This window comes from Haliotis cracherodii, unplaced genomic scaffold (assembly GCF_022045235.1).
Source record: "Haliotis cracherodii isolate W230 unplaced genomic scaffold, xgHalCrac1.p SCAF_15, whole genome shotgun sequence".
Lineage (NCBI taxonomy): Eukaryota > Metazoa > Mollusca > Gastropoda > Lepetellida > Haliotidae > Haliotis > Haliotis cracherodii.
In genome coordinates, this window is record NW_027266270.1 from 32,644,390 (window position 1) to 32,657,484 (window position 13,095).

The 13,095-nt window shown below is 37.8% G+C and overlaps 1 protein-coding gene across 1 annotated transcript in view; it reads left to right on the forward strand.

The window, feature by feature from the left end:
- The first annotated feature begins 1,169 nt into the window (after positions 1-1,169).
- Positions 1,170-13,095, forward strand: part of LOC139462058 (KRR1 small subunit processome component homolog) — a 100,760-nt gene continuing 88,834 nt past the window's right edge. Inside the window, exon 1 of the mRNA XM_071243559.1 lies at positions 1,170-1,220. The gene's annotated coding sequence lies outside the window, so the exon portion shown is untranslated. The remainder of the gene's footprint in view (positions 1,221-13,095) is intronic.

A 13,095-nucleotide genomic window follows, 5' to 3' on the forward strand; every position in this document is an offset into this window, starting at 1 on the left:
CGACCTGACTTGTTTCTTATCTACTTGTCAAGTGCGGACTTGATACCTTTCTTGATACCTAAACAAGTTCTGCCAATTTCCAACACTGTTCCGGATTCAGGCACAGAGACAGGACTCGTTCAAGACATTACTAATGAACATATTCTGAACATTCTGTAAGTCCACTTACCATTAATTTTAGGAGTGAGTGAGTGAGTTAATATTTAACGTCACATCGGCAGTATTGCAGCCATATAGTGACGAGAACAAATTGAAAGATAAATATCTGTCACAAAGGACAGTAAAACATTAGCATGGTATCACAGATTGAAGTCTAAAAACTAACAAATTCAAACACTAAAACCTCTAACAAACATATATACATCAACTTTACATTTTATCTTTTTAAAATACGAGCTATATACCACCAGTAACTAAAGCCAGACCACCTTATTGGGGATCATGGGGTAATTTTAGGAATGTTACTTATTGCTGCAACCCTGTATTTGACCCATTGCATTTTACAATTGTATTGTTTCCACTGTGTTTCCACAACCGAAACCGAGTGTATCCATTATTATTTAATGATTTTTCGTTCATGTTGTGTGGTCATTTACTATTTTTTACAACTTTCAAAACGTTTGCGTTTCAATTTGAAAAACAAATATATTTGAACATTAAATATGTTCACAGATGTCATTGCAATACTGATAGATAATACTATCTAGATTTAAAATTAAATGGAGTTTAAACAGTGGTTCCTGGATATTCCAAGATAAAAAAAATAACGGCTCATAACTGATTTTCTTTGTTTATTATTTTATGAATATAAAGTCATAAATAATCTGCTATGACAGGTTTATCCTGAAATGCGCGTCTTATTTACAGTTAACTACGTTAATAACGAACACGCTTATAACGAACTGACCAATATAACGAACTTATTTTTTTGGTCCCGATCAATTGTTGTTTAAATGCTGTTTATATGCTTATAACGAACTACGGTTATTACGAATTAAAATTAGTGGTCCCTTCGAGTTCGTTATAAACGTAGTTTACTGTAATTACATATGTACTGGTTAGCACTGACATAGATTCTTGTTTTTGTGAGATGTTTTTAACTTTTTTCATGAAATCTCATGAAATTGTTTGTTTAGCAGGTCACCCACCCACATGACATCGGGTGTTCGCGAGAACGGAAAGCATGTCCTGCCCTTGCGGTAGAAGCCACCATAAAACAAGTAAGTGCTCGTCGCGTATTACGCGTATGATATGTAGTGAGAACCGAACAAAGAATTCTGTTTTCAGAGGCTTATTATACTGGAAAGGGACCGCCTCCGTGGTTTTGTGGTAGAGCGTCCGCCCGGAGAGCGGAAGGTCCGGGGTTCGATCCCCAGCCGCGTCATACAAAAAGACGTTAAAAGATGGTACTTGTTGTGACCCTGTCTGGCGCTCGACATTAAGGGGCTAAAACAAGGACTGGTCGTCTCGGAGTCAGTATACTGTGTCTGAGTAGGGTATTCATGTTAAACTGCGGCATGGTATCGGCATCAGTCCGCACTAGCACACACACGCACACGCACACACGCACGCACGCACGCACGCACACACACACACACACACACGTCGCTATAGAAGTGCAATAATCTTGGACGCGACGTTAAACCCCATTTCACCTCACCTTCTGGAAAGGGTTTTGTTGCCGTCATATAACTGAAACACTAGTCAAAGAGGCTTTTAACTTCCAAAATATATGCTGCTTGGAACCATAGTACACATATGGTCGGTTAATTGTCATTATCTTTACAAAGATGTTTCTTTGTACAATCAATCTCCTGGCATCCTGTTTCCACCACGACTTTTCTTTTCAATCGAATCCTTTTATTCGCATAAACACAAAGGGTTTTCAAGACATCAGTCGGTGGTATTACATTATCAAACACTAGTAAAGTTCAAATGATATTGTTCTCTGGTAGTTTTATTATCAAAGGTCAATAGATCTCAGTTCTTTGAAACATATGTAGCATGGTTAATTTGATCTACGTTATTAATTCCCTTTAAATTACTGAATTCAAAAGAATTCAAAAAAAGATTTTCTTGGTCTCAAAATCCGCATACTCACGTCAATTTAAGACGGTGGAGTTAAACTTTTTTATCTGAAATTATATTTCCTGCCATTTTCACAGATGCTCACTTTCCTTCCCATGTATTCCCAAGCGTATTTCGTAACACAACATATTTTACATGGGGCAGGACGTCGTTTAGACTCCGCAATTCGCTGTACACAGTTGCGTTCATTCGGCATGCCAGAAATCTATGACCGTCGGTTCGAATCCGGGTTTTCCAAGATACGCTTCTTCAGTTTGTCAGCACCATACCTGTGTTCTTGGGTTTTACGTAAATAGTAAACCTACAGCACGCCGTGATATAACTAAAATACTGTTCAAAAGGACGTTAAACCTAACTCACTCACTCATTACAAGATCGAAGCATGCAGTGAATGTCGCGAAGCAATCGTACATCATGGTCAGAGACACGCAGTAATGCATTGCACACAAAAGACCGAAGTCATCGTAATCCCCTGCCTTGGAATTTGTTTCTAAAATCACAATATAAGTAAATATATGCACATGTCATCCACTGTAAAAAGTGTTTCGATAGGGGGGGGGGGGGGGATATAGCGATCAGCCAGTCTGTCTGTCCGTCTGTCCGTCTGTCCGTAATCATTTCCTTTTCCGGGGCAGAGCTCGAAAACAATTCAGTTTATTTGATCGAAACTTGGCAAATCTCTCAGTCACATACTGCCTTTTGCTATTTAGGAAATGTTTATTTTTTACGTTTCCATGGCAACAAGTTGGACTTAGGTTCTACAAGGGTGGTGTCCATTTCCGGAGCGTCACTCAAAAACCGTTTAATACTTTCTTACAAACTTTGCATGTCTACCAGGCACATACTGAACTGGTGCCTTTTGCTATTAAGCAATTATAGAAATTTTATTTTTTACGTTTACATGGCAACAATGGGACTTAGGTTCTATAGGGTAGAGTTCGGTTTACACATTTACTTGTGGTTACTTTACAGACAACTGCCGGAGAGACATGTCATCTTTCTGATGACTCCTGTTCTTTGAGTATTTATTGGGGATATCTAAGTATGGGGGAGGAGGAGAGCGGTTAACAATCTGTCGTAGCAATCAGAAATACCTGTCAGCAAGCGTCTCCTGTATGTTCCTTCTTTGGTTAGGTGTATTTGTTTTCCATTTGTACGTAGGTGTATTTGTTTTCCATTTGTACGTAGGTGTATTTGTTTTCCATTTGTATGAAGGTGTATTTGTTTTCCATTTGTATGAAGGTGTATTTGTTTTCCATTTGTACGTAGGTGTATTTGTTTTCCATTTGTACGAAGGTGTATTTGTTTTCCATTTGTATGAAGGTGTATTTGTTTTCCATTTGTATGAAGGTGTATTTGTTTCCCATTTGTATGAAGGTGTATTTGTTTTCCATTTGTATGTAGGTGTATTTGTTTTCCATTTGTACGTAGGTGTATTTGTTTTCCATTTGTACGTAGGTGTATTTGTTTTCCATTTGTACGTAGGTGTATTTGTTTTCCATTTGTATGAAGGTGTATTTGTTTTCCATTTGTATGAAGGTGTATTTGTTTTCCATTTGTATGTAGGTGTATTTGTTTTCCATTTGTATGAAGGTGTATTTGTTTTCCATTTGTACGTAGGTGTATTTGTTTTCCATTTGTATGAAGGTGTATTTGTTTTCCATTTGTATGAAGGTGTATTTGTTTTCCATTTGAATGTAGGTGTACTTGTTTTCCATTTGTATGAAGGTGTATTTGTTTTCCATTTGTATGTAGGTGTATTTGTTTTCCATTTGTATGAAGGTGTATTTGTTTTCCATTTGTATGAAGGTGTATTTGTTTTCCATTTGTATGAAGGTGTATTTGTTTTCCATTTGTACGTAGGTATATTTGTTTTCCATTTGTACGTAGGTGTATTTGTTTTCCATTTGTACGTAGGTGTATTTGTTTTCCATTTGTACGTAGGTGTATTTGTTTTCCATTTGTATGTAGGTGTATTTGTTTTCCATTTGTATGAAGGTGTATTTGTTTTCCATTTGTACGTAGGTGTATTTGTTTTCCATTTGTACGTAGGTGTATTTGTTTTCCATTTGTATGAAGGTGTATTTGTTTCCCATTTGTATGAAGGTGTATTTGTTTTCCATTTGTATGTAGGTGTATTTGTTTTCCATTTGTACGTAGGTGTATTTGTTTTCCATTTGTACGTAGGTGTATTTGTTTTCCATTTGTACGTAGGTGTATTTGTTTTCCATTTGTATGAAGGTGTATTTGTTTTCCATTTGTATGAAGGTGTATTTGTTTTCCATTTGTATGTAGGTGTATTTGTTTTCCATTTGTATGAAGGTGTATTTGTTTTCCATTTGTACGTAGGTGTATTTGTTTTCCATTTGTATGAAGGTGTATTTGTTTTCCATTTGTATGAAGGTGTATTTGTTTTCCATTTGAATGTAGGTGTACTTGTTTTCCATTTGTATGAAGGTGTATTTGTTTTCCATTTGTATGTAGGTGTATTTGTTTTCCATTTGTATGAAGGTGTATTTGTTTTCCATTTGTATGAAGGTGTATTTGTTTTCCATTTGTATGAAGGTGTATTTGTTTTCCATTTGTACGTAGGTATATTTGTTTTCCATTTGTACGTAGGTGTATTTGTTTTCCATTTGTACGTAGGTGTATTTGTTTTCCATTTGTACGTAGGTGTATTTGTTTTCCATTTGTATGTAGGTGTATTTGTTTTCCATTTGTATGAAGGTGTATTTGTTTTCCATTTGTACGTAGGTGTATTTGTTTTCCATTTGTACGTAGGTGTATTTGTTTTCCATTTGTATGTAGGTGTATTTGTTTTCCATTTGTATGAAGGTGTATTTGTTTTCCAATTGTATGAAGGTGTATTTGTTTTCCATTTGTATGAAGGTGTATTTGTTTTCCATTTGTATGTAGGTGTATTTGTTTTCCATTTGTATGTAGGTGTACTTGTTTTCCATTTGGATGTAGGTGTATATGTTTTCATTTTGTATGTAGGATATTTGTTTTCATTTTGTATGTAGGTGTATTCGTTTTCATTTTGTATGTAGGTGTATTTGTTTTCCATTTGAATGTTGGTGCATTATATTCCTTTTGTATGTAAGTTATTTGTTTTCATTTTGTATGTGGGTGTATTTGTTTTCCATTTGTACGTAGGTGTAGTTGTTTTCCATGTGTATGAAGGTGTATTTGTTTTCCATTTGTACGCAGGTGTACTTGTTTTCCATTTGTATGGAGGTGTATTTGTTTTCCATTTGTACGTAGGTGTATTTGTTTTCCATTTGTATGTAGGTGTACTTGTTTTTAATTTGAATGAAGGTGTATTTGTTTTCCATTTGTATGAAGGTGTATTTGTTTTCCATTTGTACGTAGGTGTATTTGTTTTCCATTTGTATGTAGGTGTATTTGTTTTCCATTTGTATGTAGGTGTACTTGTTTTCCATTTGGATGTAGGTGTATATGTTTTCATTTTGTATGTTGGATATTTGTTTTCATTTTGTATGTAGGTGTATTCGTTTTCATTTTGTATGTAGGTGTATTTGTTTTCCATTTGAATGTTGGTGCATTATATTCCTTTTGTATGTAAGTTATTTGTTTTCATTTTGTATGTAGGTGTATTCGTTTTCCTTTTGAATGTTGGTGTATTCGTTTTCATTTTGTATGTAGGTTATTTGTTTTCATTTTGAATGTAGGTGTATTCGTTTTCATTTTGTATGTAGGTGTATTTGTTTACCTTTCGAATGTAGGCGTAATTGTTTTCATTTTGAATGTAGGTGTATTCGTTTTCATTTTGTATGTAGGTGTATTTCTTTTCATTTTGTATGTAAGGGTATGTTTTTCCTTTTGAATGTAGGTGCATTTGCCGTAAGAGGCGACTAATGGGATCGGGTGGTCAGGCTCTCTGACTTGGTTGATGCATGTCATCGTATCCCAATTGCGTGGATCGATGCTCGTGATGTCAATCACCGGATTGTCTGGTCCAGACTCGATTATTAACAGACCCCCGTCATATAGCTGGAATATTGCTGAGTGCGGGGTTAAACAACACACAAACAAACACTTACTGAAGTGAAGTATAATTCAAACAATGCACCAGCAGTAGTCGCTTTCCTTTTCTGAATCTAAGTCCTTTCAGATCTGATAATGTGGGAAAGCTTCATGGAGATATAATGAAAGGTTTATGAGTTTGGCTTTGGAAACATGCCATACCCTCGTTTGAGTGTGTTGCCAAGCAAACGCATAAACACAAATCGTAAATTCCTGAATGGCAGCTCTTGCCTGAAGTGTACACGAACATCAGGAATGAATAATGAACGGTTCAGTTGCAGGTAATGCCCCAGAGAGCTTTACCGTCATCTGAACCCAAATCGTAGTTGTTGCCCTGGAAACGTAAACAGTAAGTCCCGAATGCCCCAAAAAACACCACTTTAACATTTGCCTGATATGCATGGAAATGTTAATGCCTCCTATCTAATATTATTACAGTCACGTTGGCGTGCAAGGATCTGTATGTGATGGATTCGGATAATGAATTGGCGTATCGGTTTTCCCAAATTTGTAACGTTTACGACATGCGTTGCTTTCGGTTTTGGGTTTTTACAGCGAACACGTGGTGATGTACGTAAAATATTGTTAAATGTCAAATGCAACTCATCCTTTATCGTAAACACACACACGCACGCACGCACGCACACGTGCATGCACGTCGGTATATAAGTGCAATAATCTTGGACGCGACGTTAAACCCCGTTTCACCTCACTTCACCCCCAAATCGCATGTACACCATTTTAAAGACGATGACAAATTAATAGCTGAGAAAACTGCAATTGCAAAAAAACTTGGCGCAAATTCTTCATCAAATTATGTTCCCGAGTTTCAGAGATATCAGAAACAACAGGAGAGGAAAACTGTTATTTTCCAATCAAATGTTAGTGAAGATTACAATTAAGTATTGTTATCGCACGAGCTACATACCGCTCTTGAGCAAGCTCATGATACCGCAGCGGGACATGATAATATCCGGTATCAGCATTTGGCTTGAGACACTTTTAGACCAAATATGGACATCGGTGAATTTTCCTCATTCATGGCAAAATGCCTTTGTAGTCCCCATTCCAAAACTTTGTCTGGATCATACAGATCCATCATCGTTAACCAGTTGCAAAGCCATGGAACGAATAGTAAATAATAGATTAGTATGGTATTTGGAAACCAACACTCTTCTTATTAATATTCATTGTGGTTTTCCAGAAAAATAGAGTGAGTGAGATCGGTTAACGCCGCTTTTAACAGTATTCCAGTTATATTGCGGCGTGTCAGCTTAATGTGGGAGGAAAGCCCGAAGACATGCAGGTCTCAGACGTTTACCACTTCGGAGAAACCCACGAGCACGGGTATGGTGCTGACAAACCTAGAAACATAATCGAGGCGAACCGGGATTCGAACCCACAATCATAGGTGTCTGGCTTGCCCAAGGGACGCAACTCTGCACAGCGAATCGCGGCGCCTTAGACGACTGGGCCACCCGTGCCACCCGTGCCACCCCAGAAAAATAGAAGTACTATTGATCATTTAGTACGATTAGAATCCTTTGGTAAAAAGGGTATTGTAAAAACGTAATGTCGTAGATGGAACACCTTAGGTAGATGATTTTAATATGTCTTGTCGTGCTAAAAATATGCATACGATAGAGTGAGTGAATATTTAATGCCACATCAGCAATATTTCAGCCATATCGTGAACAGAAGTTATTATATAATATTAATACATATATTTCGACTAAATATAAACCAGTCATCGATGGACAGTAAAATAACTAGAATATCAAAGATCAATAGTTCAAACTAGCATACAACCATAAAAAGATATCACTACATGTCACAATACAATATGAAAATGAGTTATAGATCACCAGCAACCAAAGTTAGGCCACCATACAGCTGTACAAGGCAGCATGGAGACTTAGGGTACTTCTGCTACCTTCATGGTACCCCAGCAGGATTTACACCATCCCTCTGGCTACTGGCAATGGTCAGAAAGATTTCCTAAACAGTTAAAATCAACAAAAATACTACGATTAAAAGTGAGTGAGTGAGTTAAGATTGAACGTCATACCGTTAATATTTCAGCCATACCGTGACGAGGTGAAGTTAAACATTGACAACGAATATATTTAGAATGAAAAAAAAAACTACCCGAAAAACAGTACAATAACTAGTCTATCACAGATTTGAGGTAAAACAACTTTGATAACTTGTTAAAGAATAAACTATCAGTAACAATCACAACATTCAAAAGGCTACAGATTGCCAGCAACCGTGCTAGGGACCTTGGGGACTTACGATACTTCTGCTACCTGCACGGTTGGCAGCAGGATTTACACCATCCCTTCAGCTGCTGGTTATGGTATGCGATCTTAGCAATCAATTAAAATAACAAAATATGATGCAATTAAAACAAGGGTAGGAACAACATACTTTGAAAGACTTGACCTCACAATACCCTCTCAGGGGGACAATAATTGTACAGTACTTCAACCCCCGTCAAGGGCACAGTCATAAACAATCTCAGTTAATAATTATACACTACCAATTTAAAAGAAACATCTTCAGGCATTTTGTCTTTAAATATTTAATAAATAGCAAAAAAGTCAATTGGTGGTCGAAGATCAAACCTAAAAATCTGGCTTTTTTACAACCTCTAAAAAGAGCTCTGGGTCTGTATGGGGTTTATATTTCCTCCAGAAATGTATACAATTTGTCTTAGTCTGTGATAATGTAAAGCCATTCTCAAGACACTATTTATGAATGTTATTAAGACACAACTGTAATTGTCTCTCAATCGTAAGTATATTTTTTACCACGACATGAAATATGAAAATCATGCACGAACAATGACCCATCAATTGAGTCATTTAATACTTTAGATAAACTATTTTTTTTATACTTAACAATGTGACAGACAAAATACTACACTGTGGAACCCCCTAATCGTGATTATTATGATCAAACAGCGTTGATCCAACACGAACTTGAAATTGTCTGTAAAAACTTCGATATAAATTGAGGCAAGCGGTCTCTTAAACCAAAGGCATGTGAATCTTTTAAAATACCATGCTTCCAAGTGGTATCATAAGCTCTTTCAAGATCGAAAAAGATAGATACAGCGTGTTTTCAATTGACAAAAGCATTTTTAATAAATGATTCTAAACCAACCAAATGGTCAAATGTACTTCTGTTTTTACGAAAACCGCATTGTGTATTACTGATTAGATTAGTTTCTAAAAACCAAACCACTTGATTGTTTACAATGCGCTCCATGGTTTTACAATCATAGCTAGCTCACAAATAGGTCGATAATTTCATGGATGATTCCTGCCAGGTTTCTTATGGGTACAACGATGGCATTTATCCACAAAGGAGGAAAATGTCCCGTTGTCCAAATATCATCGACAATATTCAGTAGTGTTGCGAGACAAGATTCAGGCAAGTGTGCTAAATCAGTGTTTTGCTCATGTAGTGAAAATACTTCATTATAATCTTCGCCATTGTCAGAATTTAAATGAACTGTTTTCTTCTCTTGTTGTGTTTTATACTTCTGAAACAGTGGATTATAATTTGACGAAGAAGAGTGTCTAGCTAACCGAACATATTTGCAATTTCAGATTTCTCAGTCAATAAAGTTTTGTCATCTCTGAGTTGATGAACACTAGATTTGGAACCTTTGCCTTTGATTTTCTAGATGATGTTCCATACCTTTGACACTGGCGTGCGTGAATTTCTTTTGGAAACATAATTCTTCCAAGTCTGCCGTTTAGTGTGTTCAAAAAATTCGTCGAGCCTTGGCATAATTGACTTTTACATTATTTAAATTATGAACAGTAGTATGGCGTCGAAAGAATTTCTCTGCCTTCTTCCTACGCTTCCTAGCGTGTTGGCTTTCGTGATTAAACGATGATTTACGAATATGTGGGTTCACAGAGGACTTAGGAATAGTTTCATTCGCTAAGAATTATACTGACGCATTTCAAATTTATCATTTTGTTTAAGATATTTCTTGTAAACTAAATGCTGACGGTTGAAAATCTTGTGCAAATAATTGTACTTCATTAAAATTGTTCCTAAGTCCTCTGCAATTCCACTGAATTAAATTTGGAGATTGGCTCATGGAGGTTCTGTAGGGGATCTTTTACGTGTACTTGAGGAGGATGGACTCACTCCTATTTCCGAGTTCTGAAGATGGCGTCACTTCCATCTCCATAGGGTCAATGGAGTTACGAACCTCTACAGTAGAGGGGATTCGAGATTGTTGTCGCCGATTTCAACATATATACATCATCATCAACAGCTGGTTGGATAACTTCAGGTTATAACTGACTCACAATCTGAGACGAAGATGTTGCTACATTGGACTGACTGTCAGCAGTAGTAAGCATAGCAACAGTTTGCACTGGTAGTAGGAGAGTGTTCAGATGGAGTCTGGCTGAGAATACGCTTTTGAGCTTCAGAGAAGGATATTGTTTTCTTATTTTAGCTGGAGCATTTTTTATTGTAACTGCCACTCAGGGCATGACTTTGAAGATGATAGATGTGCACCATCGCAATTTGCGCATTTAGGATCTTTACTGCAGTTGGAGCTACACTACAACGAAGACAACGTGGAGCATGATGGCAGGATTTGGAACCGTGTCCAAACTTTTGACAGGCATAACAACGGAGTGGACTGGGGACATTCACCTCAATTCCGATATTAAAATAACCAGCTTTTATTGATTTTGGCACAGTACATGAAGCAAACGTAAACAAGAACTCGTTGCTTGGTTATATTCTACAATCATGTTTCTTGAAAGTAGAGCGCTTGACAGAAGTAACATTGTTATCTGTTTGTTCATCAACTATCTCCTCCTCGGACATGTCAGCTAGACAATGGGCTCTGTCTCTAACAATGCCTTGACTGGAGTTGAGTGTTTTGTGCGCTGAGACAGCAACACTGACATTTCCAAACTGTTTTTGTTGTAATAAATTGAGTGATTGCTATCTCAGCTCATACAAGGAGCGAGCCGCCTCGGAGACGTGAAACGTTCTTGACTTCTCCACAAATAGATTGAATTGTCTTAGATATTAGGAAAGGATTGAGCTTGAGGGGCTCTCCATCAGAAGATTCGATGATGATACACCTTGCCCAAGTTTCTTGTTGCTTTGAAACTGAATCGTCTTCATTAAATGTAAGATGATCAGCTTCTAGTCGCCTCTTTTTGTTATTTCTAGTGGAACCAGAGTGTGTTTGAGCCATTATTTAGCAACCCAACTCCACACCCACCATGAAGTATCTACAAGGACGGTGCTGCAGCAGAAGCCACTCTGCAAAACCAGGGCTACATATACTCCTCATAAAAAGTTAAGCAACAAATCTATTATGTGTCAGTCCATGTTCATATATTCCAATACCTAAAAACTGACTAAAGCAATACAAAGAAAGAGAACAAACACACATTGTCCTCAAAGGGAACTGAAAAGCGATTATGCCTAACAGGTTTACAAATGATCAAAAACAGTATCATGTAAACAGTCGTGCAAAATGTGCTGCACTGAAAGATGAAAATCTTTAAATTTGAGTTTAAGTCATTTTGAAACAATGATCTAATGTTCAGTAACGTGTATGCCCACCTGGCTTGAATGCAAGCTTCTACATGTCTTGGCATTGACCAGATAAGCCTATCAAGTGTCTGTTGTGGAATGTTCTGCCATTCTCTCCTTAAGGCCTGTTCAAGTTGATCCAGATTCTGAGGACGAACACGAAGACCATAAACATGCCTACCAAGAATGTCCCATGCATGTTCAATGGGATTAAGATCCAGAGACCTTGCAGGCCAGTCAATATGCGTGATGTTGTTGGTCTGAAGAAGATCAGTGACAACTCTTGCTCGATGTGGACGAGCATTATCATCCATAAAGATGAAGTTAGGACCTGCTTGTTGTGCCAGGGGAATGATCACAGGTGTGACAATCTCGCCCTTGTACCGTACTCCAGTCATGGTACCACGTCTGAGGACCACAAGATCAGTTCTGTGTCCAACCCTAATGCCAGCCCAGATCATCAAACTTCCACCTCCGTACTGGTCGTGTTCAGCAATTGTACAGTTGGCGTACCGTTCATTACGGTTTCTCCACACACGTGCCCTACCATCGTTGAAATCAAGGCAGAATCTTGACTCGTCTGTGAAGAGAACGTTACGCCAGCGATTAACCCTCCAGTTACGGCGTTGATTGGCCCAAGCAAGTATCTGTTGTCGATGGTGTGCAGGCAGTGGGATACGTCGTACTGGTCGTCTGGACCTCAGATCCTGAGCGTGAAGTCTGTTCCTTACTGTCTGTGTTGAGACTCACGAGGAGTTGTCACCCTTGGACGACCTGTGCGTGGTCTCTCTGTCATCAGTCCAGTTTGATGGTATCGAGTTATCGCTCTTGAGATGACACTGCGGTGAACATTAAAATGATTGGCAACAGCAGTTATGGTGAGACCCCCCTGTACCATTCCAACAATCTGAGCAGTTTTTAAGCAATCAGGGTGCATGGGTGAAATGTGTAAAACATGCATGTCGTGCATTCTGCATGTGTGTTTTGAGGGTGGTTGTGTTCAGGCGATGTTATCAGTGTTATCAGGAAAATCTACATGGAAAAGGCTTTAAGTCGAGTATTCGTAGGTAATTCTCCTGCCTGAATTTGTTCTCAATGGATGGCATTCAACACTGATGAGAATGTTGCACGGAAAATAATACTTGTTGCTTAACTTTTTGTGAGGAGTATACATGGGTGGTATACTCCAGCAAATACAACGCGAATAGCTACATTTGTCTTCCAAAAGAAATGTACATCTGGTTCGGCACATGACACTACATTGGAGACATATAGAATTCGGAGGTTGACATGACCAGTTTTGCCCATGAGCCACCGCCTTCTGGCATAGAACTCTAGGCAATACTTTGATTTGCATAAGTAGATTATCAT